This window comes from Hyperoodon ampullatus (assembly GCF_949752795.1).
Source record: "Hyperoodon ampullatus genome assembly, chromosome: 18".
Lineage (NCBI taxonomy): Eukaryota > Metazoa > Chordata > Mammalia > Artiodactyla > Ziphiidae > Hyperoodon > Hyperoodon ampullatus.
In genome coordinates, this window is record NC_136931.1 from 242,120 (window position 1) to 267,663 (window position 25,544).

The 25,544-nt window shown below is 47.5% G+C and overlaps 1 long non-coding RNA gene and 1 pseudogene across 2 annotated transcripts; one reads left to right on the forward strand and one right to left on the reverse strand.

Moving 5' to 3' along the window:
• Window positions 1–888: 888 nt before the first annotated feature.
• LOC307066208 (putative ATP-dependent RNA helicase DDX28) lies at window positions 889–9,048 on the reverse strand (annotated as a pseudogene). Its single transcript has 2 exons — window positions 8,828–9,048; window positions 889–2,322 (listed from the first exon to the last, which is right to left on the reverse strand). The product of its transcript is annotated as a putative ATP-dependent RNA helicase DDX28 (transcript).
• Window positions 9,049–9,198: 150 nt separating this feature from the next.
• LOC307066961 lies at window positions 9,199–17,790 on the forward strand. Its single transcript, XR_013811398.1, has 3 exons — window positions 9,199–9,247; window positions 11,137–11,213; window positions 17,709–17,790. It is a non-coding gene; the product is annotated as an uncharacterized lncRNA (long non-coding RNA).
• The last annotated feature ends 7,754 nt before the right edge of the window (window positions 17,791–25,544 follow it).

The following is a 25,544-nucleotide window of genomic DNA, read 5'->3' on the forward strand; positions in this document are numbered from 1 at the left end:
CCTTCTGACTGTTTCTTCATATGGAAAAGAGCTATGACTGTACATTTAGCACAATATTCTCTTTCGGCAAAGGTTGCTCTGGGTCCATTTGTGTTCTCTGCAACTTAACCCTTTCCAGTGCGCAAGCATTTTTAAGTTGTTTGGTGAAGTATTACATTTGACTTTCAACAGTTCATTACTTTGGGCAAAGCTTATATAATGCTGCAGAGACTAGAACCTATGCAGAGATAGTGGCAGGATGTTATAAGCTTATTCTGCTGGTTTATAAAAAAGTTTAACCTTTTCTTCTCTTCCTCCACCTGCCACCAAGAGATGAGAAAGAAGGCAGAGCCTGGAAATGCACACCAAGCAATATTTCTGTGTCAGTTTGCCTTTTATTCCTCTGCCAGTACTTCCCAGAGAGATTTCACCAAAAGTGCTTAAGCTTGCCATGGCCATTGTTGTGAAGAAAATTTCTCTTTATTGCTAGTCACATCCCCTTTTCCTTCTCCTGGAGGCTTAATGGATGTTTGGGGGCAGGAAACAAAATTTAAACTAAAACATCAATTGAAAGAGCCTTCGTCCTAAGTGTGGTAGTTTGGAGTGTGAATCTTCTCAGGGTCTACTGAATTCTGCCCCAGTGGAAACTGTTATTAAGGGGAACCCATAGAAACATCGCTTATTGTTAGAAACCATGACATAATACAGAGCCAAGATCGACATTATTCTTCACGTGAAAGACTACAGAGAGCCAAGCTCAGTAGTTCACCCTCAAGTGTTGGCCAGCAACTTACCTTTTGAAGCCAGACAGCAGCCCGGGTCCTCAGAAGGTGACTAGGCAGCCCAGAGCACCCTACTGACAAGTGTGCTCACCCATCCAGCACAGAGGGAAAGGTCCCTGTTATGGCATCATATATAAGCCCGCTGCAATAAGGTTCGCTGGTGCAAAGGCTCTCTCACTGAGGACCCCAGTCCTGGAAGGCTTCTCCTCTGGCGAGCTGCCAGTTCAATCTTCTGAGCCAGGCTCACGTCCCAGGGATGGGTCACAAAGCTGATGACAGTGACTGGCACCTCGATCCCCACCCGGCCCACCCTCCCTGCTCTGTGGATGTAGTCTTGCAGGGTGAGAGGGAAATCATAATTGATGACTAGCTCCACCTGGGTGCTGTCCAGGCCCTGAGAGGCGATGTCTGTGCAGAGAAGAATGTCTCGGGAGCCCTTCTGGAAGGACTGGAAGATGCCTGCTCTCATTGAGGCTGACATTTGTCCCTGCAGTCTTAAGTGTTGGATTTTGTGGTCATCCAGAATATATACCCCAGCCAGTTCACAGTGCTGTAGCAATTACAGAACACCAGAACAGTTCCTGTGGCGCCAGTCCTATATGCTCTGTCATGCTGCCTAAGGATCTGTACCAACCCAGTCACCTTCTCTGTTCCCTTCGGCCTCATGAATGTCTGTCTGACATGAGGCATGATGCAGTGGAGCTTGTCACTGGTAACGGGGGTTAGAGAGTCTAAGCTGGCAACTTTACTCAGCAGCTGGCCTACACCTTCGGGAAATGTGGCACCCACCAGCACTAACTGAGCTTTGGGATTGAAGGGGTCTTTTATGTCAGCTGAGCCTTCTGCTATATGGCTCCCCTCCAAGATGTAATCCACCAGTTCCAGGAAGATTTCATCCAACAGCATGTCTGCATCATCCAACACCAAGAAGGAGACCTGCTCCAGGTTGATCAGTTGAGTTTTCAGGGCCTTCCACAGAGCCCCCGGAGTGGCCACCAGAATATCTGCTGGAGGTTGTTTGGACAGTTGCAGCCTGATCCTCCTCATGCCATGGCCTCCCCCTAACTCCCGCACCTGGAGGTCCAAGGAGCTGCCCAAGGCCTGGGCCACGGCACGCACCAGTTCGGCTAATTCTCGAGAAGGCACAAGAACCAGGCCTCGAGGAGCAGGGATACGACAGGGGTCCAGGCTTGGCTGGCCCAACAGCCATTGAAGGAGAGGTAGCATGTAGCTGAGAGTTTTGCCACTGCCGGTTTCTGCGGCGCAGAGAATGTGGCGGCCGCGAAGAAGTGGGGGAATGGTACTCGACTGCACGTTTGTGGGCCGAACAACTTCGGGAGCAGCCTCCTGTAGCGCGCTCAGAACGGGGAGCTACAGACACACTTCAGTGCAGCTGTCCTTGGGCGAAAGGTTCCGCAGCGCTGGAGCCTCATGTTGCGCGCACTCGATGGAGAAATGGTCCGCGTGGGTGCACCGATTCCTCCAGCCGCACGAAGAGAGTGGCGCGAGTTCCAAGAGCCCAGCGTGAGGTGAGCCGGCTGGTTCAAGTCGGGTCGCCTCACTGACATCAGCGGCAGCCCAGGACGCGCCAGCATCGGCCGCGGGGGGGCTACGCCGGCCGTTATGCCGCTCTTCCTGCTGCCGCTGTAGAGCCCGCGGGATGCGCACCAAGGGCAGCGGCTCGTTGGGACCGCGGACCGTCAGATCCCGGCAAGACGCCAGAAGCAACCGAGCCGCGAGCGACAACAGCCGCAGCCACCATGCCAGAGCCATACTCCGCTTGCTGCGGGAGAGGCGCACGACAGTGACGTCACGGGCGCGCCAAGGCCTCGCGGCCGGCGGCCGGCGCGGCTGAGTAAGGCCCGCGGACTCGGCGAACTGTGTGGAAGGAGCGGGACCTGTAGAGCTCAGCAGCGGCGAGGTCCGTAGGTCCGAACCGGGGATGGTGACTCCAGACCCCCGCCAACCTTGGGGAAGGGTGCGCGACGGAGGCAGGACCGGGGTCCGGCGATACGCGGCGATGGGGCCCTGGCATTACGAACCAGGAGGGCGGAGGGCTTCTGGCGATCCGACGTCCGATCCCTGCCGTGCTCTTTTGTCGCCCCCACAGCTCCTGTCATGGCTTGGCCAGTTCGGGTCTCCCCCTGTGACTTATGATGAGGGTGCGGCGATGTTTTCCCAGATGTGGTCCCCGTGTAAGGTCTTTGAATACAAGTATTTATTGAGAGTCTGAGTGAATGGTCAGGCCTGGGGGCCGAGACCAGGAGTCCGGAGTCGTAGGTCCAGGCTCACCCTTCCCTTAGAGCTCCCCAGAGAGCTGAGGGCCCCGAGGGCAAGCTGATGGCTTTCAGCGTATCTTCTCTTCAGTCAAGAGAACTCAACTCTTGGTACTTTTCCCCTTTCTTTTCAGCTGAGGTTCATTCTCCCCTCCCTTGTCACCCTTTCCAAATTCTCATCCTGAACCCACTGCTTTCTTGGGTAGTTCACCTCCAACGGCTTTCCGGTCAGATACCTCAATTCCGTAAATAGCAGAGAGGAGGGTCCTGCTACAGGTTTGTGTCTTGTCTCACAAAGCCACGGTCAGGCAGAATATTTTACTTCAATTCAGTTGTTCAGGTTGCCAAAAAGCCTTAGACAACAGGTACTTCCTGAACGGGTACCGAAAATGGGTGTCCGATCATTTCTGTAATTTCCAGTGTCTTGGGTAGGAGATAAGGTAAACGTGGATTAATCACCTGGGAGGTTATTAACATCTGGCGAAAGAGTTTTACTTTCATCAGATACCGTTACAGAGATAAATACTATCAGATTTCAAATAGCATTTTGATACACGATAGACGTTCTGGAGAGTTGAAGGCTAAGCCAGCAGAGGAGAGGGTTTTGAGTCCTCATGGGTGAACAGAGTCATTGGAAAGAGCAGTGGCTCTTGAGTGAGGGTGATTTTGCCATCACCCGTCCTCCAGGACGTTTGACAATGGCTGGAGACATTTTTCTTGGTCACATCCGGGGTGTGGGGGGTGGGGGTGGGGGGCGGTGCTGCAGACATCTAGTGGGTAGTGGCCAGGATGCTACTACATTATCGTACAAGGCATAGGACAGCCCTCCCCACCACCCCCAAAAGAATGATCTGGCCCAAAATGTCAATAGTGTGCTATGGAGAAACCTTGGATAGAGGCTGAGGACTGAAGAGAGGCTGAGGTTGTCCCATGTACTCTCACCTCAGGTTGTCAGTCACATTTGCCAGACCCTCGTGTGGCCCTGCCCCTTTCCCAGAATCTGTAGCAGGCACACTGATGCCATTGCTTGTCATGGCCTTGGGATGAGAAAACCTTGGGGGCTCCTCAAAGTCATAAACACAGGAAGGAAGGAGTGATTTAGGAGGGTGACGTGGGAGAAGAGAGCTTCAGGAAGAACAAAATTGTCCTCGTGTGTTTGGGAAATGTGCCAGATGGAAAAGAGATGAGGTGTGCCATGGGGTGTACCATTGCAGAAGGCAGACTGGGACTGATGCGTGACAGGGAGTCAGATTCTGAATTTGATATAGACTGCCGTAGCAACTAGAAGTGCCTAGACCTGTCTAGACAGTGCTGGGTTTTCTGTCACTGCAAAGTTCATGTATAGGCTGATGACCAGTGACTGGTGATATGAAAGAGGGGATTTCATATAAAGGATGCTCTAAGATATTGTGATTCTACACCACTTTTACGATTCTTTCCCAGAACTCGGAGCTCCTCGTTCGTTAGCTGAAGAGCTCCGTGGATGTCTGCTCTGACAAGTTTCATCCATTTACATGTGCCACTCATTTTTCAGGTACAAAACGAAGAATCGCTTTGCACAAAGCCAGAAGGGATACACTGAAAGAATGATCAGAAAAGAATAATACATAGGTAAGCATTTACATCGACTTTCTCCACATATTTGAGACCGGGTAGCTGGTTAGTGGCTGCTTTCTCGTGCTCGAGCCCTTACAAAGTGAATCTCCTCAGAATGTCATAGAGATTGGAGCCTGTCTGAGCCTGTGTGTCTCTGCCCGTGGCCCCTAGTTTCTTCGTGTCATTGCTTTAGATACTGTGTAAAGGCCCTTCTCTTTTCCTCCGATCACAGCAGACACTGAGTAACCTCTAGTTCTGACTGAGATGCATATTTCACATTATAGTACTTTGAAATGAGAAAGGTTTACCTATTGTGGAAACAAATGTAGGCTCCTGGGAATGTTAGTGTCACATGGTAATGTTTTTCCCAGGGCTGCCATGGTAACTGACGTTGCCTGGTTACTCCCTAAGTTTTGAAAAGAATGTCTCCTTGGATCTCAGGTGATAGTGGTACATTCCTTCCTTCATTTATTCATTCAGTATATATTTTCTGAGCACCATGTATGTCCCAGGTACTTTCCATATGGACAGTGAATGAAACAGACAAAATTCCTGCCCTAGTGAAGTGTATATTCTGATTAAAATGGGGTGAGGCCTGGCCATTGGTAGTTTTAAAAATCTCTCCAGATGATTCTAATGTACAGCTAGGTTGGAGAATCACAGTTATAAGTGAAGCACTTTGGGAATTGCAAAGGCATTGCAGAAATAAAAAGTGGCTGGCTATTCGTATTCCTTCGCTATTCCTGCATTCTCCTGCCTGCATCCGGACTGTTGTACAAGTGCCGATCCTTTTCTTTTCAGCCCTTTTCGCTGTTTGCCTAGACCCTTTATCCCTCTTTCTAACCTAACACCCTACCTGCTTCTGGTCTTCCAACCTCCAGTCCATCATCTGTTTGGGATTTATCCTAAAGTTGGTGGGAAGCCATTGCAGGGTATAAACAGGGAAGTGGTGTTAGCAGAGATGCCTTTTTCAGACACCATACTGGCTATTGTAAGAGAATGGATAGGAGGGGGCAGGAGAAGATTTGGGGAGACTCATTAGGAGACTGGCTTTGTGCACAGTGGTGGCCTTGGAGGTGGAGTAAAGCAGGCACGTTAGAGTCATATTTGGAAGGTTAGTGATGGCTTGGAGGCGAATAGGAGTAAGCGATGAATTGGATGTGGGGAATGTGGGTTAATGGTGTGTAATTGGGTAAATGGAGGTGCTACTTACTGAAATGGGAAAAATTTTCTCCCCACATATTGGCCTGATAACCACCTTCTCACCCTGTAGACCTTGAATCAGAGATCCTTTCTTTTTTTATTTTAATATATTTTATTTTATTTCATTTTTGTTTGGGCTGCGGTGCCGGCTTTCGGGATCTTAGTTCCCCAACCAGGGATTGAACCCAGGCCCCCTGAACTGGAGGCACAGGGTCCTAACCAGAGGACCACCGGGGAATTCCCAGCAGAGATTTTTTTTCTTTGTTTTTTTTTTTTTTTTTTTTAAATATAAGCTTTAATTAATCAATTTTTGGTCGCGTTGGGTCTTCGTTGCCGCGCGTGGGCTTTCTGTCGTTGCGGCGAGGAGGGGCTACCCTTCGTCGTGGGGCACGGGCTTCTCACTGCAGGGGCTTCTCTTGTTGCGGAGCACGGGCTCTATGTGCGCGGGCTTCAGAAGTTGCGGCGCGTGGGCTCAGTAGCGGTGGCTCGTGGGCTTAGTTGCTCCGAGGCATGCGGGATCTTCCTGGAGCAGGGAGCAAACCCGTGTCCCCTGCATTGGCAGGTGGATTCTTGTTTTTGTTTTTGTTTTGTTTTGTTTTAAACGTATTTATTGGAGTATAATTGCTTTACAGTGGTGTGTTAGTTTCTGCTGTATAACAGAGTGCATCAGCTCTATGCATACGTATATCCCCGTATCCCCTCCCTCTCGAGTCTGCCTCCACCCTCCTGATCCCACCCCTCTAGGTGGTGGCAAGGCACTGAGCTGATCTCCCTTTGCGATGCCGCTGCTTCCCACTACCTAGCTATTTTACATTTGGTATTGTATATATGTCAGTGCTACTCTATCACTTCATCGCAGCTTACCCTTCCCCCTCCCCGTGTCCTCAAGTCCATTCCCTACGTCTGCGTCTTTATTCCTGTCCTGCCCCTAGCTTCATCAGAACTATTTTATTTTTTTAGATTCCATACATATGTGTTAGCGTACGGTATTTGTTTTTCTTTCTGACTTACTTCACTCTGTATGACAGACTCTAGGTCTATCCACCTCAGTACAAGTAACTCAATTTCGTTTCTTTTTAAGGCTGAGTAATCTTCCATTGTATATATGTGCCACATCTTCTTATCTCTTCGTCTGTCGATGGACACTTGGGTTGCTTCCATGTCCTGGCTATTGTAAATAGTGCTGGCTGGCGGATTCTGAGCCGCTGCGCCACCAGGGAAGTCCACAGAGATTATTTTTTGAGGGAGGCCCTCCTCAACCCCCATCAGTCTCTTCGCTGCTGAGCTAGACTCCTACAGCCTTACGTAAGTGCTCCATCATAGCACCATGCACACTTTTATTTTCACACATATTTGTAAGTTCCCTTTCTATAACCCTCTGTTCTATTGAACCTTACCCTCCTGCCTCATCTTTTTGTCTCTAGTGCCTAGCAGTGCTTGGCATATCTTAGGGGCTCAGTAAGTGTCCGTTGAATAAATAATTGGAGACAGAGTACGAGGCTTAGGAAGGTTGATCAAGGCTTTGTTTTCTACACGTGGAGTAGGAGATGCCCTTAACACATCCGAGTGGGGATGTGTTTTGAGCAGTTGGTGTGAGGTTGGGATGCCTTTGGAGATGATCGTGGCCAATATTTTATACCATGGGAGTGAATAAATTTGTGGGGCAGGATGTGTGAAATTAGCAGGGAAGAGGGCCCACGACTGAGGAGCATCCTCAACGTGTGAGGGCAGGAGGTGAAACCAGGAAAAGAGACTGCAAAGCAGGGGTAGAGAGAAAAACTGGGAGAGTGTGCGGTCGACGAACCCAGGGAGGAGAGAGGTCAAGCAAGAGGGGAGGCTTCACCATGCCATGTGCTGCTAGCAGAACAAGACTGAGGACAGGTCAGTGTCTCATAGATTGAGCCACTTCGAGGTAATTGGTGACTTTAATCAGAGCAGTTTTGGGGAGAGTGGCAGAGGGGGAGGGCATGCCGGAGTGGGCTGAGTAGTACAAAGGTGGTACCTCTGAGAAGAGCATCCTTGGCAAGCTTTGTGGTTTTTAGGAGGGACCGAGTTTGCTTAGAAGAAATAAATTAACAGTTATCTCTGGGCCACGGGATTTGGATTTTCTTCGTTTTACCCCTGTTGCTCTACCCTCAAAATATTTTTAGAATGTGACCACTTCTCACCCCCTCCCCTACTATCTCTCCGTCCTGAGCCACCATCATCTCTGACATCGGTGACAGAAGAGCCTTCTGATGATCTGCCAGTGTCTACCGTGGCCCCCACAGTCTGTTTTTCATACAGCAGTCAGCGTGATGATGGGGAATGTGATCAGTCATGCCACTCCTCTCCTTCAGATCCTTCACTGGCTCCTATCGTGAAGCGCTAACACAGCCCGCAGAGCGTCCGACAAGGCCATTCGGGGTCCGACCACTGTGTCCTACCTGCTTACTGCTCTCCATCCATTGTGTATCTGACTTCCATTACCCTCTTCTCCTTTCTGTGCTGCAACCACAGTGGCCTCCTTCCTGTTCTTCTAACACACCAGACAAGCTCCTGCCCCAGGGTCTTTGCACTGGCCCTTACCTCTCCTGTGCGCTCTTCCATTAGATACGAACTTGGCTAACTCAAATCTCTGCTCAGATGTCACCTTCTCATTGAAGTTTATCTGGGCTCCTCTATTTAAAATTTTAACCTATGGGGATGAGGTGGGGGGGAAATGGGTGAGGGTGGTCAGAGGATACAAACTTCCAGTTACAAGACAAATACGTTCTGGGATGTAACGTGCAGCATGGCAACTATGGTTAACAATACTGTATTGGATCTTTTTTCATTTTATTTATTTGTTTACTTTTGGTTGTGTTGGGTCTTCGTTGCTGCACGTGGGCTTTCTCCAGTTGCGGTGAGTGGGGGCTCCTCTTCGTTGCGGTGCACCGGCTTCTCATTGTGGTGGCTTCTCTTGTTGGGGGCCACCGGCTCTAGGCGCGTGGGCTTCAGTAGTTGCGGCACGTGAGCTCAGTCGTTGTGGCAGCGGCCCAGGTCGCGCCAGCACCGGCCGCGGGGGGGCTCCGCTGCCCACTCTGCCGCTCTTCCTGCCGCCGCTGTAGAGCCCGCAGGATGCGCACCACGGGCAGGGGCTCGATGGGACCGCAGACCGTCAGGTCCCGGCGAGGCGCCAGAAGCAACCGAGCCGCGAGCGACAACAGCCGCAGCCGCCGTGCGAGAGCCATACACCCCTTGTTGCGGGAGAGGCGCACGACAGTGACGTCACAGGCGCGCCAACACCCCTTGTTGCGGGAGAGGCGCACGACAGTGACGTCACGGGCGCGCCAAGGCCTCGCGGCCGGCGGCCGGCGCGGCTGAGTAAGGCCCGCGGACTCGGCGAACTGTGTGGAAGGAGCGGGACCTGTAGAGCTCAGCAGCGGCGAGGTCCGTAGGTCCGAACCGGGGATGGTGACTCCAGACCCCCGCCAACCTTGGGGAAGGGTGCGCGACGGAGGCAGGACCGGGGTCCGGCGATACGCGGCGATGGGGCCCTGGCATTACGAACCAGGAGGGCGGAGGGCTTCTGGCGATCCGACGTCCGATCCCTGCCGTGCTCTTTTGTCGCCCCCACAGCTCCTGTCATGGCTTGGCCAGTTCGGGTCTCCCCCTGTGACTTATGATGAGGGTGCGGCGATGTTTTCCCAGATGTGGTCCCCGTGTAAGGTCTTTGAATACAAGTATTTATTGAGAGTCTGAGTGAATGGTCAGGCCTGGGGGCCGAGACCAGGAGTCCGGAGTCGTAGGTCCAGGCTCACCCTTCCCTTAGAGCTCCCCAGAGAGCTGAGGGCCCCGAGGGCAAGCTGATGGCTTTCAGCGTATCTTCTCTTCAGTCAAGAGAACTCAACTCTTGGTACTTTTCCCCTTTCTTTTCAGCTGAGGTTCATTCTCCCCTCCCTTGTCACCCTTTCCAAATTCTCATCCTGAACCCACTGCTTTCTTGGGTAGTTCACCTCCAACGGCTTTCCGGTCAGATACCTCAATTCCGTAAATAGCAGAGAGGAGGGTCCTGCTACAGGTTTGTGTCTTGTCTCACAAAGCCACGGTCAGGCAGAATATTTTACTTCAATTCAGTTGTTCAGGTTGCCAAAAAGCCTTAGACAACAGGTACTTCCTGAACGGGTACCGAAAATGGGTGTCCGATCATTTCTGTAATTTCCAGTGTCTTGGGTAGGAGATAAGGTAAACGTGGATTAATCACCTGGGAGGTTATTAACATCTGGCGAAAGAGTTTTACTTTCATCAGATACCGTTACAGAGATAAATACTATCAGATTTCAAATAGCATTTTGATACACGATAGACGTTCTGGAGAGTTGAAGGCTAAGCCAGCAGAGGAGAGGGTTTTGAGTCCTCATGGGTGAACAGAGTCATTGGAAAGAGCAGTGGCTCTTGAGTGAGGGTGATTTTGCCATCACCCGTCCTCCAGGACGTTTGACAATGGCTGGAGACATTTTTCTTGGTCACATCCGGGGTGTGGGGGGTGGGGGTGGGGGGCGGTGCTGCAGACATCTAGTGGGTAGTGGCCAGGATGCTACTACATTATCGTACAAGGCATAGGACAGCCCTCCCCACCACCCCCAAAAGAATGATCTGGCCCAAAATGTCAATAGTGTGCTATGGAGAAACCTTGGATAGAGGCTGAGGACTGAAGAGAGGCTGAGGTTGTCCCATGTACTCTCACCTCAGGTTGTCAGTCACATTTGCCAGACCCTCGTGTGGCCCTGCCCCTTTCCCAGAATCTGTAGCAGGCACACTGATGCCATTGCTTGTCATGGCCTTGGGATGAGAAAACCTTGGGGGCTCCTCAAAGTCATAAACACAGGAAGGAAGGAGTGATTTAGGAGGGTGACGTGGGAGAAGAGAGCTTCAGGAAGAACAAAATTGTCCTCGTGTGTTTGGGAAATGTGCCAGATGGAAAAGAGATGAGGTGTGCCATGGGGTGTACCATTGCAGAAGGCAGACTGGGACTGATGCGTGACAGGGAGTCAGATTCTGAATTTGATATAGACTGCCGTAGCAACTAGAAGTGCCTAGACCTGTCTAGACAGTGCTGGGTTTTCTGTCACTGCAAAGTTCATGTATAGGCTGATGACCAGTGACTGGTGATATGAAAGAGGGGATTTCATATAAAGGATGCTCTAAGATATTGTGATTCTACACCACTTTTACGATTCTTTCCCAGAACTCGGAGCTCCTCGTTCGTTAGCTGAAGAGCTCCGTGGATGTCTGCTCTGACAAGTTTCATCCATTTACATGTGCCACTCATTTTTCAGGTACAAAACGAAGAATCGCCTTGCACAAAGCCAGAAGGGATACACTGAAAGAATGATCAGAAAAGAATAATACATAGGTAAGCATTTACATCGACTTTCTCCACATATTTGAGACCGGGTAGCTGGTTAGTGGCTGCTTTCTCGTGCTCGAGCCCTTACAAAGTGAATCTCCTCAGAATGTCATAGAGATTGGAGCCTGTCTGAGCCTGTGTGTCTCTGCCCGTGGCCCCTAGTTTCTTCGTGTCATTGCTTTAGATACTGTGTAAAGGCCCTTCTCTTTTCCTCCGATCACAGCAGACACTGAGTAACCTCTAGTTCTGACTGAGATGCATATTTCACATTATAGTACTTTGAAATGAGAAAGGTTTACCTATTGTGGAAACAAATGTAGGCTCCTGGGAGTGTTAGTGTCACATGGTAATGTTTTTCCCAGGGCTGCCATGGTAACTGACGTTGCCTGGTTACTCCCTAAGTTTTGAAAAGAATGTCTCCTTGGATCTCAGGTGATAGTGGTACATTCCTTCCTTCATTTATTCATTCAGTATATATTTTCTGAGCACCATGTATGTCCCAGGTACTTTCCATATGGACAGTGAATGAAACAGACAAAATTCCTGCCCTAGTGAAGTGTATATTCTGATTAAAATGGGGTGAGGCCTGGCCATTGGTAGTTTTAAAAATCTCTCCAGATGATTCTAATGTACAGCTAGGTTGGAGAATCACAGTTATAAGTGAAGCACTTTGGGAATTGCAAAGGCATTGCAGAAATAAAAAGTGGCTGGCTATTCGTATTCCTTCGCTATTCCTGCATTCTCCTGCCTGCATCCGGACTGTTGTACAAGTGCCGATCCTTTTCTTTTCAGCCCTTTTCGCTGTTTGCCTAGACCCTTTATCCCTCTTTCTAACCTAACACCCTACCTGCTTCTGGTCTTCCAACCTCCAGTCCATCATCTGTTTGGGATTTATCCTAAAGTTGGTGGGAAGCCATTGCAGGGTATAAACAGGGAAGTGGTGTTAGCAGAGATGCCTTTTTCAGACACCATACTGGCTATTGTAAGAGAATGGATAGGAGGGGGCAGGAGAAGATTTGGGGAGACTCATTAGGAGACTGGCTTTGTGCACAGTGGTGGCCTTGGAGGTGGAGTAAAGCAGGCACGTTAGAGTCATATTTGGAAGGTTAGTGATGGCTTGGAGGCGAATAGGAGTAAGCGATGAATTGGATGTGGGGAATGTGGGTTAATGGTGTGTAATTGGGTAAATGGAGGTGCTACTTACTGAAATGGGAAAAATTTTCTCCCCACATATTGGCCTGATAACCACCTTCTCACCCTGTAGACCTTGAATCAGAGATCCTTTCTTTTTTTATTTTAATATATTTTATTTTATTTCATTTTTGTTTGGGCTGCGGTGCCGGCTTTCGGGATCTTAGTTCCCCAACCAGGGATTGAACCCAGGCCCCCTGAACTGGAGGCACAGGGTCCTAACCAGAGGACCACCGGGGAATTCCCAGCAGAGATTTTTTTTCTTTGTTTTTTTTTTTTTTTTTTTTAAATATAAGCTTTAATTAATCAATTTTTGGTCGCGTTGGGTCTTCGTTGCCGCGCGTGGGCTTTCTGTCGTTGCGGCGAGGAGGGGCTACCCTTCGTCGTGGGGCACGGGCTTCTCACTGCAGGGGCTTCTCTTGTTGCGGAGCACGGGCTCTATGTGCGCGGGCTTCAGAAGTTGCGGCGCGTGGGCTCAGTAGCGGTGGCTCGTGGGCTTAGTTGCTCCGAGGCATGCGGGATCTTCCTGGAGCAGGGAGCAAACCCGTGTCCCCTGCATTGGCAGGTGGATTCTTGTTTTTGTTTTTGTTTTGTTTTGTTTTAAACGTATTTATTGGAGTATAATTGCTTTACAGTGGTGTGTTAGTTTCTGCTGTATAACAGAGTGCATCAGCTCTATGCATACGTATATCCCCGTATCCCCTCCCTCTCGAGTCTGCCTCCACCCTCCTGATCCCACCCCTCTAGGTGGTGGCAAGGCACTGAGCTGATCTCCCTTTGCGATGCCGCTGCTTCCCACTACCTAGCTATTTTACATTTGGTATTGTATATATGTCAGTGCTACTCTATCACTTCATCGCAGCTTACCCTTCCCCCTCCCCGTGTCCTCAAGTCCATTCCCTACGTCTGCGTCTTTATTCCTGTCCTGCCCCTAGCTTCATCAGAACTATTTTATTTTTTTAGATTCCATACATATGTGTTAGCGTACGGTATTTGTTTTTCTTTCTGACTTACTTCACTCTGTATGACAGGCTCTAGGTCTATCCACCTCAGTACAAGTAACTCAATTTCGTTTCTTTTTAAGGCTGAGTAATCTTCCATTGTATATATGTGCCACATCTTCTTATCTCTTCGTCTGTCGATGGACACTTGGGTTGCTTCCATGTCCTGGCTATTGTAAATAGTGCTGGCTGGCGGATTCTGAGCCGCTGCGCCACCAGGGAAGTCCACAGAGATTATTTTTTGAGGGAGGCCCTCCTCAACCCCCATCAGTCTCTTCGCTGCTGAGCTAGACTCCTACAGCCTTACGTAAGTGCTCCATCATAGCACCATGCACACTTTTATTTTCACACATATTTGTAAGTTCCCTTTCTATAACCCTCTGTTCTATTGAACCTTACCCTCCTGCCTCATCTTTTTGTCTCTAGTGCCTAGCAGTGCTTGGCATATCTTAGGGGCTCAGTAAGTGTCCGTTGAATAAATAATTGGAGACAGAGTACGAGGCTTAGGAAGGTTGATCAAGGCTTTGTTTTCTACACGTGGAGTAGGAGATGCCCTTAACACATCCGAGTGGGGATGTGTTTTGAGCAGTTGGTGTGAGGTTGGGATGCCTTTGGAGATGATCGTGGCCAATATTTTATACCATGGGAGTGAATAAATTTGTGGGGCAGGATGTGTGAAATTAGCAGGGAAGAGGGCCCACGACTGAGGAGCAACCTCAACGTGTGAGGGCAGGAGGTGAAACCAGGAAAAGAGACTGCAAAGCAGGGGTAGAGAGAAAAACTGGGAGAGTGTGCGGTCGACGAACCCAGGGAGGAGAGAGGTCAAGCAAGAGGGGAGGCTTCACCATGCCATGTGCTGCTAGCAGAACAAGACTGAGGACAGGTCAGTGTCTCATAGATTGAGCCACTTCGAGGTAATTGGTGACTTTAATCAGAGCAGTTTTGGGGAGAGTGGCAGAGGGGGAGGGCATGCCGGAGTGGGCTGAGTAGTACAAAGGTGGTACCTCTGAGAAGAGCATCCTTGGCAAGCTTTGTGGTTTTTAGGAGGGACCGAGTTTGCTTAGAAGAAATAAATTAACAGTTATCTCTGGGCCACGGGATTTGGATTTTCTTCGTTTTACCCCTGTTGCTCTACCCTCAAAATATTTTTAGAATGTGACCACTTCTCACCCCCTCCCCTACTATCTCTCCGTCCTGAGCCACCATCATCTCTGACATCGGTGACAGAAGAGCCTTCTGATGATCTGCCAGTGTCTACCGTGGCCCCCACAGTCTGTTTTTCATACAGCAGTCAGCGTGATGATGGGGAATGTGATCAGTCATGCCACTCCTCTCCTTCAGATCCTTCACTGGCTCCTATCGTGAAGCGCTAACACAGCCCGCAGAGCGTCCGACAAGGCCATTCGGGGTCCGACCACTGTGTCCTACCTGCTTACTGCTCTCCATCCATTGTGTATCTGACTTCCATTACCCTCTTCTCCTTTCTGTGCTGCAACCACAGTGGCCTCCTTCCTGTTCTTCTAACACACCAGACAAGCTCCTGCCCCAGGGTCTTTGCACTGGCCCTTACCTCTCCTGTGCGCTCTTCCATTAGATACGAACTTGGCTAACTCAAATCTCTGCTCAGATGTCACCTTCTCATTGAAGTTTATCTGGGCTCCTCTATTTAAAATTTTAACCTATGGGGATGAGGTGGGGGGGAAATGGGTGAGGGTGGTCAGAGGATACAAACTTCCAGTTACAAGACAAATACGTTCTGGGATGTAACGTGCAGCATGGCAACTATGGTTAACAATACTGTATTGGATCTTTTTTCATTTTATTTATTTGTTTACTTTTGGTTGTGTTGGGTCTTCGTTGCTGCACGTGGGCTTTCTCCAGTTGCGGTGAGTGGGGGCTCCTCTTCGTTGCGGTGCACCGGCTTCTCATTGTGGTGGCTTCTCTTGTTGGGGGCCACCGGCTCTAGGCGCGTGGGCTTCAGTAGTTGCGGCACGTGAGCTCAGTCGTTGTGGCAGCGGCCCAGGTCGCGCCAGCACCGGCCGCGGGGGGGCTCCGCTGCCCACTCTGCCGCTCTTCCTGCCGCCGCTGTAGAGCCCGCAGGATGCGCACCACGGGCAGGGGCTCGATGGGACCGCAGACCGTCAGGTCCCGGCGAGGCGCCAGAAGCAACCGAGCCGCGAGCGACAACAGCCGCAGCCGCCGTGCGAGAGCCATACACCCCTTGTTGCGGGAGAGGCGCACGACAGTGACGTCACAGGCGCGCCAACACCCCTTGTTGCGGGAGAGGCGCACGACAGTGACGTCACGGGCGCGCCAAGGCCTCGCGGCCGGCGGCCGGCGCGGCTGAGTAAGGCCCGCGGACTCGGCGAACTGTGTGGAAGGAGCGGGACCTGTAGAGCTCAGCAGCGGCGAGGTCCGTAGGTCCGAACCGGGGATGGTGACTCCAGACCCCCGCCAACCTTGGGGAAGGGTGCGCGACGGAGGCAGGACCGGGGTCCGGCGATACGCGGCGATGGGGCCCTGGCATTACGAACCAGGAGGGCGGAGGGCTTCTGGCGATCCGACGTCCGATCCCTGCCGTGCTCTTTTGTCGCCCCCACAGCTCCTGTCATGGCTTGGCCAGTTCGGGTCTCCCCCTGTGACTTATGATGAGGGTGCGGCGATGTTTTCCCAGATGTGGTCCCCGTGTAAGGTCTTTGAATACAAGTATTTATTGAGAGTCTGAGTGAATGGTCAGGCCTGGGGGCCGAGACCAGGAGTCCGGAGTCGTAGGTCCAGGCTCACCCTTCCCTTAGAGCTCCCCAGAGAGCTGAGGGCCCCGAGGGCAAGCTGATGGCTTTCAGCGTATCTTCTCTTCAGTCAAGAGAACTCAACTCTTGGTACTTTTCCCCTTTCTTTTCAGCTGAGGTTCATTCTCCCCTCCCTTGTCACCCTTTCCAGATTCTCATCCTGAACCCACTGCTTTCTTGGGTAGTTCACCTCCAACGGCTTTCCGGTCAGATACCTCAATTCCGTAAATAGCAGAGAGGAGGGTCCTGCTACAGGTTTGTGTCTTGTCTCACAAAGCCACGGTCAGGCAGAATATTTTACTTCAATTCAGTTGTTCAGGTTGCCAAAAAGCCTTAGACAACAGGTACTTCCTGAACGGGTACCGAAAATGGGTGTCCGATCATTTCTGTAATTTCCAGTGTCTTGGGTAGGAGATAAGGTAAACGTGGATTAATCACCTGGGAGGTTATTAACATCTGGCGAAAGAGTTTTACTTTCATCAGATACCGTTACAGAGATAAATACTATCAGATTTCAAATAGCATTTTGATACACGATAGACGTTCTGGAGAGTTGAAGGCTAAGCCAGCAGAGGAGAGGGTTTTGAGTCCTCATGGGTGAACAGAGTCATTGGAAAGAGCAGTGGCTCTTGAGTGAGGGTGATTTTGCCATCACCCGTCCTCCAGGACGTTTGACAATGGCTGGAGACATTTTTCTTGGTCACATCCGGGGTGTGGGGTGTGGGGGGTGGGGGTGGGGGGCGGTGCTGCAGACATCTAGTGGGTAGTGGCCAGGATGCTACTACATTATCGTACAAGGCATAGGACAGCCCTCCCCACCACCCCCAAAAGAATGATCTGGCCCAAAATGTCAGTAGTGTGCTATGGAGAAACCTTGGATAGAGGCTGAGGACTGAAGAGAGGCTGAGGTTGTCCCATGTACTCTCACCTCAGGTTGTCAGTCACATTTGCCAGACCCTCGTGTGGCCCTGCCCCTTTCCCAGAATCTGTAGCAGGCACACTGATGCCATTGCTTGTCATGGCCTTGGGATGAGAAAACCTTGGGGGCTCCTCAAAGTCATAAACACAGGAAGGAAGGAGTGACTTAGGAGGGTGACGTGGGAGAAGAGAGCTTCAGGAAGAACAAAATTGTCCTCGTGTGTTTGGGAAATGTGCCAGATGGAAAAGAGATGAGGTGTGCCATGGGGTGTACCATTGCAGAAGGCAGACTGGGACTGATGCGTGACAGGGAGTCAGATTCTGAATTTGATATAGACTGCCGTAGCAACTAGAAGTGCCTAGACCTGTCTAGACAGTGCTGGGTTTTCTGTCACTGCAAAGTTCATGTATAGGCTGATGACCAGTGACTGGTGATATGAAAGAGGGGATTTCATATAAAGGATGCTCTAAGATATTGTGATTCTACACCACTTTTACGATTCTTTCCCAGAACTCGGAGCTCCTCGTTCGTTAGCTGAAGAGCTCCGTGGATGTCTGCTCTGACAAGTTTCATCCATTTACATGTGCCACTCATTTTTCAGGTACAAAACGAAGAATCGCTTTGCACAAAGCCAGAAGGGATACACTGAAAGAATGATCAGAAAAGAATAATACATAGGTAAGCATTTACATCGACTTTCTCCACATATTTGAGACCGGGTAGCTGGTTAGTGGCTGCTTTCTCGTGCTCGAGCCCTTACAAAGTGAATCTCCTCAGAATGTCATAGAGATTGGAGCCTGTCTGAGCCTGTGTGTCTCTGCCCGTGGCCCCTAGTTTCTTCGTGTCATTGCTTTAGATACTGTGTAAAGGCCCTTCTCTTTTCCTCCGATCACAGCAGACACTGAGTAACCTCTAGTTCTGACTGAGATGCATATTTCACATTATAGTACTTTGAAATGAGATACTTATTGTGGAAACAAATGTAGGCTCCTGGGAGTGTTAGTGTCACTTGGTAATGTTTTTCCCAGGGCTGCCATGGTAACTGACGTTGCCTGGTTACTCCCTTCGTTTTCCATTCGACGCAGCAGGCCCACCACTAGGCCTCTCACCTGAGAAGTCCAGAATCGGGAAGACACAGGCTCTGTCAGTTGCACTGCGGCCTTATTCACAATAGCCAAGATAGTGAAGCAACCAAAATGTCCATCAACAGGTGAATGGATACAGAAGAAGAGGTCCATGTACACAATGGAATATTCACCATGGAGAACAATGAAACACTGCTCTTTGAGGCACCACAGATGAGCCTAGAGATAATCATGGAACATGAGGTAAGTTGGAAATCAAAAGACCTATATCCTATGATATTACTTATAGGCGTTATCTAATAACTGACCCACAGGAAAATATTTCCACAGAGAAAGACACTCACAGATGTAGGAAAAAACTATACTTATCTAAAAGGAAAGGTGGGAGGAATGGATAAATTAAGATCAGTGTTACATATACCAATACATATTATATACATGTGTCACAAAGACCGACCATATAGCAAGGGAGGTCTATGGAACACTGTGTAATATTTTGCATGGGCAGAGGATCTGTATATGAATAGACATATAAAATGTACAAATGAACCAGATTGTGTACACCTAGGACAAACAATATTCTAATCATTACCCCGATTACAAAAATTAAGACAACCAACAAGAAGTAATGAGACATAAACTTATGGGGGTTTCTCCTGGCACATTCCATTCTAATTTACAACTTAGGAACAGGACTTCCAGAAAGGCTCTCCTGCCCTACTACCCAGATTGGGGAATGGAGAAATGCTGCCTCCTTGTGACCGTTTCACACAACAGCCGCTTTAAACCCACTGCTAATGGTCACTAAGTATTCTCCAAACGTGCAGTTCTGTAATGGCACGTGTCCACCAAAAAATTCCTGGGATCGAAAACCGAATAAGAAATTCAAAAGAGGGCAACCTTCCAAGAAGACAATTTCAAGAGGTATATTGTATGCACAGTTTTTTCTCCTTTTTTTTTTTAAACAGAAACAAAAACGGCTTGGAAAAATGATGAATTTTAGGTATTTGTAAAGACACGCAAACCCAAATTACAAAAACGTATTAGCTCACAGCAGTCAAAATGGCCATTAACAAAATGCTGCAAGCAATAAATGCTGAAGCGATTGTGGAGAAGTGCGTACCCTCCGTTCTAAGGGGGACGTGGTAAGAGCCACTAATGAAAACACAATGGAGGTGCTTTGAAAAGGGAAATATTGCACTACCAGGAAATCAATCATACCCACTGCTGGACCTGTCACCTGAGAAAATGAGAATCAAAACCTCACAGACTGGCAATTCTGCACTCCAGCAATACTTACCATAGCCAACACTTGGAAGCAACGAAAATGTCCATCAACAGAGGAGTGCACCAAGAAGCAGTGGTCCATGTACACAATGGAATATAACTCCAATAAAAAGTATAAATTAAATTTAAAAACAAACATAAGTAAGGAGACGTAAGCATTTGGGGGTTTATCCCGGCACATTCTTTTCTAATTTATAACCGAGGAACACCAGTGGCAGGAAGGTCTGTTTCCCTAGTACCAGCGTGGGGAACGTAGAAAGGCTGCCACCCTCTGGCCGTTACCTGCAAAAGCAGCTTAAAACCTGTGCTAATGGTCACTTCATGTGAACAAGTACTGCATGGCTGTAAATGAGACCTGCCCACAAAATGCCTTGAGGGAGGTAATGGCCAATAAATGTCAAAATGTGACACATACTTTAAGAAAACACTTTGAACAGCTAAGCTGTAATCACAGTTTGAAAAATAAAATGGACATGCCTTAAAGCTTAATTTCAACGGATTATGAGACACACGCAAATTCAGCTACAAAGAGGTTTCAGCTGGTACACCTCAGAATAACCATCAGCAAGAAACCTATAAACAATAAATGCTGAAGTGTTTGTGGAGAAATGCATAACCTCAACTTTCAGTTGGACGTACCCTTGAAAGATCCACTAATGAGAACAGAATGGAGATGCCTTTAAAAGGTACACATTGAGCTACAATATCATTCAGCAGGCCCATTCCTGGACCTATAACCAAAGAAGACAGAATTGGAAAGGCACAGGAAGGCAAATGTGCACTGCACAGTATTACAATAGCCAAGATATGGAAGTAACCAAAAAGTCCAGCAACAGATGAGTGGACAAAGAGGAACTGGTACAAGTACAGACAAAATATTAGCCAAGGAACAAAAAAGGACACATTGCCCTGTGCAGCACCGTAGATGATTCTAGATGTAATCACACAACCTGGAGTAAGTCAGAAAGAGAAAGACACATATCGTATGAAATCACTTATAGGTGTTACCTAAAAATCGATACCAGTGAAGATATTCCCACAGAGAAGGGCTATCAGAGATTCATTAAACAAATTTATGGTTCACCAATGGAAAGGTGTGAGGATTGGATACATTAGGATATTGGGGTTAACAGACGTATACAAACACAGGTGAAATATATAATCACCAAAGACCTACGGAATACCAAGAGATGACTATTCAACATTGTCATAACGTACATGGTATAAGGATCCCAGGAAAAATAGACATATGTTTATGTGTAAAAGAACCACATCTTGCACACCTAGAACAAGCCAAACCCTGTAATCAAACTTGCTATGATAAAAAATGAAAAATAAAAACAACGAACAAGAAGTAGTGAGACATATACTTAACGGGCTTTTTCCTGGCACATTCCATTCTAAGTTATAACCTAGAACACGACTTCCATTGAGGCTCTGTTGCCCTAGTAACAAGATTTGGTAAAGGAGAACTGCTGCCACCTTGTGGCCGTTTCACACAACAGCAGCTTTAATCCCAGCGCTAATGGTCAGTTGATATTCAAAATAATTGCAGGCCTGTAAATGACACCTGCCCTGAAAACAAATCCTGGGGTCATATATCGACCAAAAAATTCAAAAGACGTCCACATTTCAAACCGACAGTTTCAAGAGGCATAATTTATGCACATTTGGCTTCTGTTTCTTTTCCTGTCTTTTTTTGTTAAAAAAATGGGAACGGAAAAAGGCTGAACATCAGGAATTAATAAAGCCATGCAAGTCCAGTGTACGAAAACGTTCACCTCACAGCCGTCAGAATGATTATCAGCAAAAAAGGTGTAAAAGAATAAATGCTGAAGGGGTTTTAGAGAACTGTGTACCCTTTAGCTGCTGGTGGGATGAAACCTGGTAACAGCCAGTAGTGAGACCAGATTGGAGGTGTGTTTAGGGGTAAAAATGGAGCTACCATGTGATCTGGTAGGCCCACTCATGGGCCTATCACATGAGTAGACCAGAATCAAAAGGACACAGGCTGGCAATCCTGCACTGCAGCAACATGTACCATAGCCAAGACCTGGAAGAAACCAAAATGTCCATCAACAGAAAAATGCACCAAGAAGAAGTCGTCCATGTACACAATGGAATATTAGCCATGAAAAAGCATGGAACAGTGCCGTTGGCACCACCATAGAAGGATCTACAGATAATCACCCAACTTGAAGTAAGAAAGAAACCGAAAGACAGACATCCTATGACATCACTTACAGGTGTTACCTAAAAATTGATACCCACGAAATAATTTCCAAGAGAAGGACACACATAGGTTCAGAAAACCAAATTATGTTTAACCAAATGGAAAGGTGTAAGGAATGTATGAATTAGGATATGGGGGTTAACAGACATGTACTAATACATATGAAATATATAATCACACAATACCTATGGAATACGAAGAGAGGTCTACTCAACAGTCTATGATAACATACACGGGAAAGGATCCAAAGAGGAACAGACAGATACATTGATAGGATGAACCAGAGACTGTACACCTAGGAGAATCTACATTTTTATCAAATTTGCTCTGATAATTAATAAAAATTAAATTTAAAAAACAAACAATAATTTAGGAGACATAAACTCTTCAGGCTTTTCGCTGGCACATTCCACTCTAATTTGCAGCTTACTAACATGATTTCCAGGAAAGCTCTGTTGCCCAAAAACCCAGAGTTGGAAATGTAGAAATGCTGCCGCCTTGTGGCTATTTCCCACAAGAGCAACTTTAAACCCACAGCTAATGGTCACTTAACATTCACAAGGACTCAGGGCTGTAAAGGACACCTGCCCTAAACAATTGTGCCGAGGTAGGGAATGGCCAAAAAAATTCAAAACTGGCAAATTTTCAAGGAGATAGTATGGAGGGGTAAGTTTTACTCATTTTCAAAAAAGAGGCAAATGGATAAAAGCTCAACATCAGGAATTATTAGACTCATGCAAGTCTAACCTCCAAAAATTTTCAACTCACATATGTCAACTACCATCAGCAAAAAGTCTACAAGCAATAAATGCTGAAGGGGTTTTAGAGAACTCTGTACCCTCTAGCTTCTGGTGAGATGTAAAGTGGTAACAGCAAATAATGAGAACAGAAAGGAGCTGCGTTTAAACGTAAAAATTGAGCCACCATTCCATTCAGCAGGCCCACTGCTGAGCCTCTCACCTGAGAAGTCCAGAGTCGAGAAGGCACAGGCTTCAACAGCTGCACCACAGGAATTTTCACAATAACCAAGACATGGAGGTAACCAAAATGTCCGTCACCAGATGAGTGGAAAAAGAAGGAGTGGTCCATGTACAAAATGGAATATTCGCCATGGAAAACAATGAAACACTGCTCTTTGAGGCACCATAGTTGATCCTGGAGATAATCGCAGAACATGAGGTAAGTCAGAAAGCAAAAGACATATCCTATGATACCACTTATAGGCGTTATCTAACAACTGACACAAATGAACATATTTCCACAGAGAAAGACACTCACAGACTTAGAAAACAAACTATGCTTATCTAAAAGGAATGGTGGGGTGAATGGAGAAATTAAGATTAGGGTTACCATACATGTACAAATAAATACCTATTAAATACATATATTAAAAAGACCGACCATATAGCAAGGGAGGTCTATGGAACACTCTGCAATAATTTACATGGGAATTGGCTCTGTACAGGAAAAAAAAAAAATATATATATATATATATATATTTATATATATATATATATATATATATTTATATATATAATGCACAAATGAACCAGATTGTGTACACCTAGGACAAACAATATTCTAATCATTACCCTGATTAAAAAACTGAAACAACGAACAAGAATTAACGTAAGATAAACTTATGGGGGTTTCTCCTGGCACATTCCATTTTAATTTACAACCTAGGCACAGGACTTCCAGAAAGGCTCTGCTGCCCTAGTAACCAGATTTGGGAATGGAAAAATGCTGCCGCCTTGTGGCCGTTTCCCATGACAGCAGCTTTAAACCCAGTGCTAATGGTCACTAAATATTCACACTCATTACAGGCCTGTGAATGACACCTGCCCTAAAAAACAATCCTGGGGTCGAAAATTGACCAAAAAATTCAATTTTGACGGCAACCTTTCAAGAAGACAATTTCAGGTGGTTAATTGTACTCTCCGTTTTTTTTTCACTTTTTAACAGAAATTTTAAAAGGTGTGGACATATGGTAGTATATATAAGTCCATGCCACTCTCTCACTTTGTCCCAGCTTACCCTTCCCCCTACCCGTGTCCTTAACCATATGTAAAACAGATAGCTACTGGGAAGCATCCACGTAGCACAGGGAGATCAGCTCGGTGCTTTGTGACCACCTAGAGTGTTGGGATAGGGAGGGTGGGAGGGAGGGAGATGCAAGAGGGAGGAGATATGGGGATATATGTATATGTACAGTGATTCACTTTGTTATAAAGCAGAAACTAACACACCATTGTAAAGCAATTGTACTGCAATAAAGATGTTAAAAAAAAGGTGTGGACAAATGCTGAACATTAGGAATAATTAAAGACATGCAAATCCAAATTACAAAAATCCTATCGGCTCACACCAGTCAGAATGGCCATCAGCAAAAATTCTGCAAACAATAAATGCTGAAGGGGTTGTCAAGAAATGCCTACCCTTGGTTCAACGTGGGACATGGTAAGAGCCAGTAAGGAAAACACAAAGGAGGTGCCTTGAAAAGGTAAATACTGAGCTACCATTCAATCAAGCAAACCCACTGCTGGGCCTATCGCCTGAGAGGATGAGAATCAAAAAGACACAGGCTGGGCTTCACTGGAGGCACAGTGGTTGACAGTCCACCGGCGATGCAGGGGACACGGGTTCATGCCCCGTTTCAGGAAAATCCCACATGCCGCGGAGTGGCTGGTCCCGTGAGCTATGGCTGCTGGGCCTGTGTGTCCGGAGCCTGTGCTCTGCAATGGGAGGGGCCACGGCAGAGAGACGCCCACGTACCGCAAAAAAAAAAAAAAAAAAAAAAAAAAGACACGGGCTGGCAATCTTGCACTCCAACAATATTCACCATAGCCAACACTTGCAAGCTACGAAAATGTCCATCAACAGAGGAATGCAGAAAGAAGAAGTGGTCCATGTACACAATGGAATATGACTCCAATAAAAAAATATAAATTCAATTTAGAAAACAAACATAAGTAAGGAGACATCCGCTTTTGGGGGTTTATCCGGGCACATTCCACTCTAATTTATAACCGAGGAACACCACTGCCAGGAAGATTTTTTTCCCTAGTTACCAGATTAGCAAAAGCAGAAATGCTGCTGCCCTCTGGCCTTGACCTGCAACAGCATCTTTAAAACCTGTGCTAAGGGTCACTTCATCTGCACCAGTACTGGAGGGCTGTAAATGAAACCTGCCCTCAAAATGTCTTGAGGGAGGTAATGGCCAAAATATTTCTAAATATCACACATACTTCACGAAAACAATTTGAAGAGGTAAGCTGTACTCACAGTTTGAAGAATAAAAGGACATGCCAGAAAGCTCAATTTCAAGGGATTATGAGACGCATGCAAATCCAACCACAAACAGGTATCAGAACGCACTAGTCAGAATAAACATCAGCAAAAATCTACAAACAATAAATGCTGAAGGTGTTGTGGAGAAGTGCATACCCTCAACTTTAAGTGGGACGTAACCTGGTAAGAGCCACTAATGAGAACAGAATGGAGGTGCCTTTACAAGGTAAACATTTTGCTACCATATGATTCAGCAGGCCCACCCCTGGGCCTATAACCTAAGAAGACAGAATTGGAAAGACACAGGCAGGCACATGTGCATTGCCGCAGCATTACAATAGCCAAGGCATGGAAGCAACCAAAAAGTCCATCAACAGATGAGTGGAAAAAGACTAACTGGAACATGTACAGACAGAATATTAGCCAAGGAAAAAAAGGACACAGTGCCATTTGCAGCACCGTAGATGAGTCTAGAGGTAATCACACAACAACATGTAGTAAATCAGAAAGGGAAATACACATATCGTATGATATCGCTTAT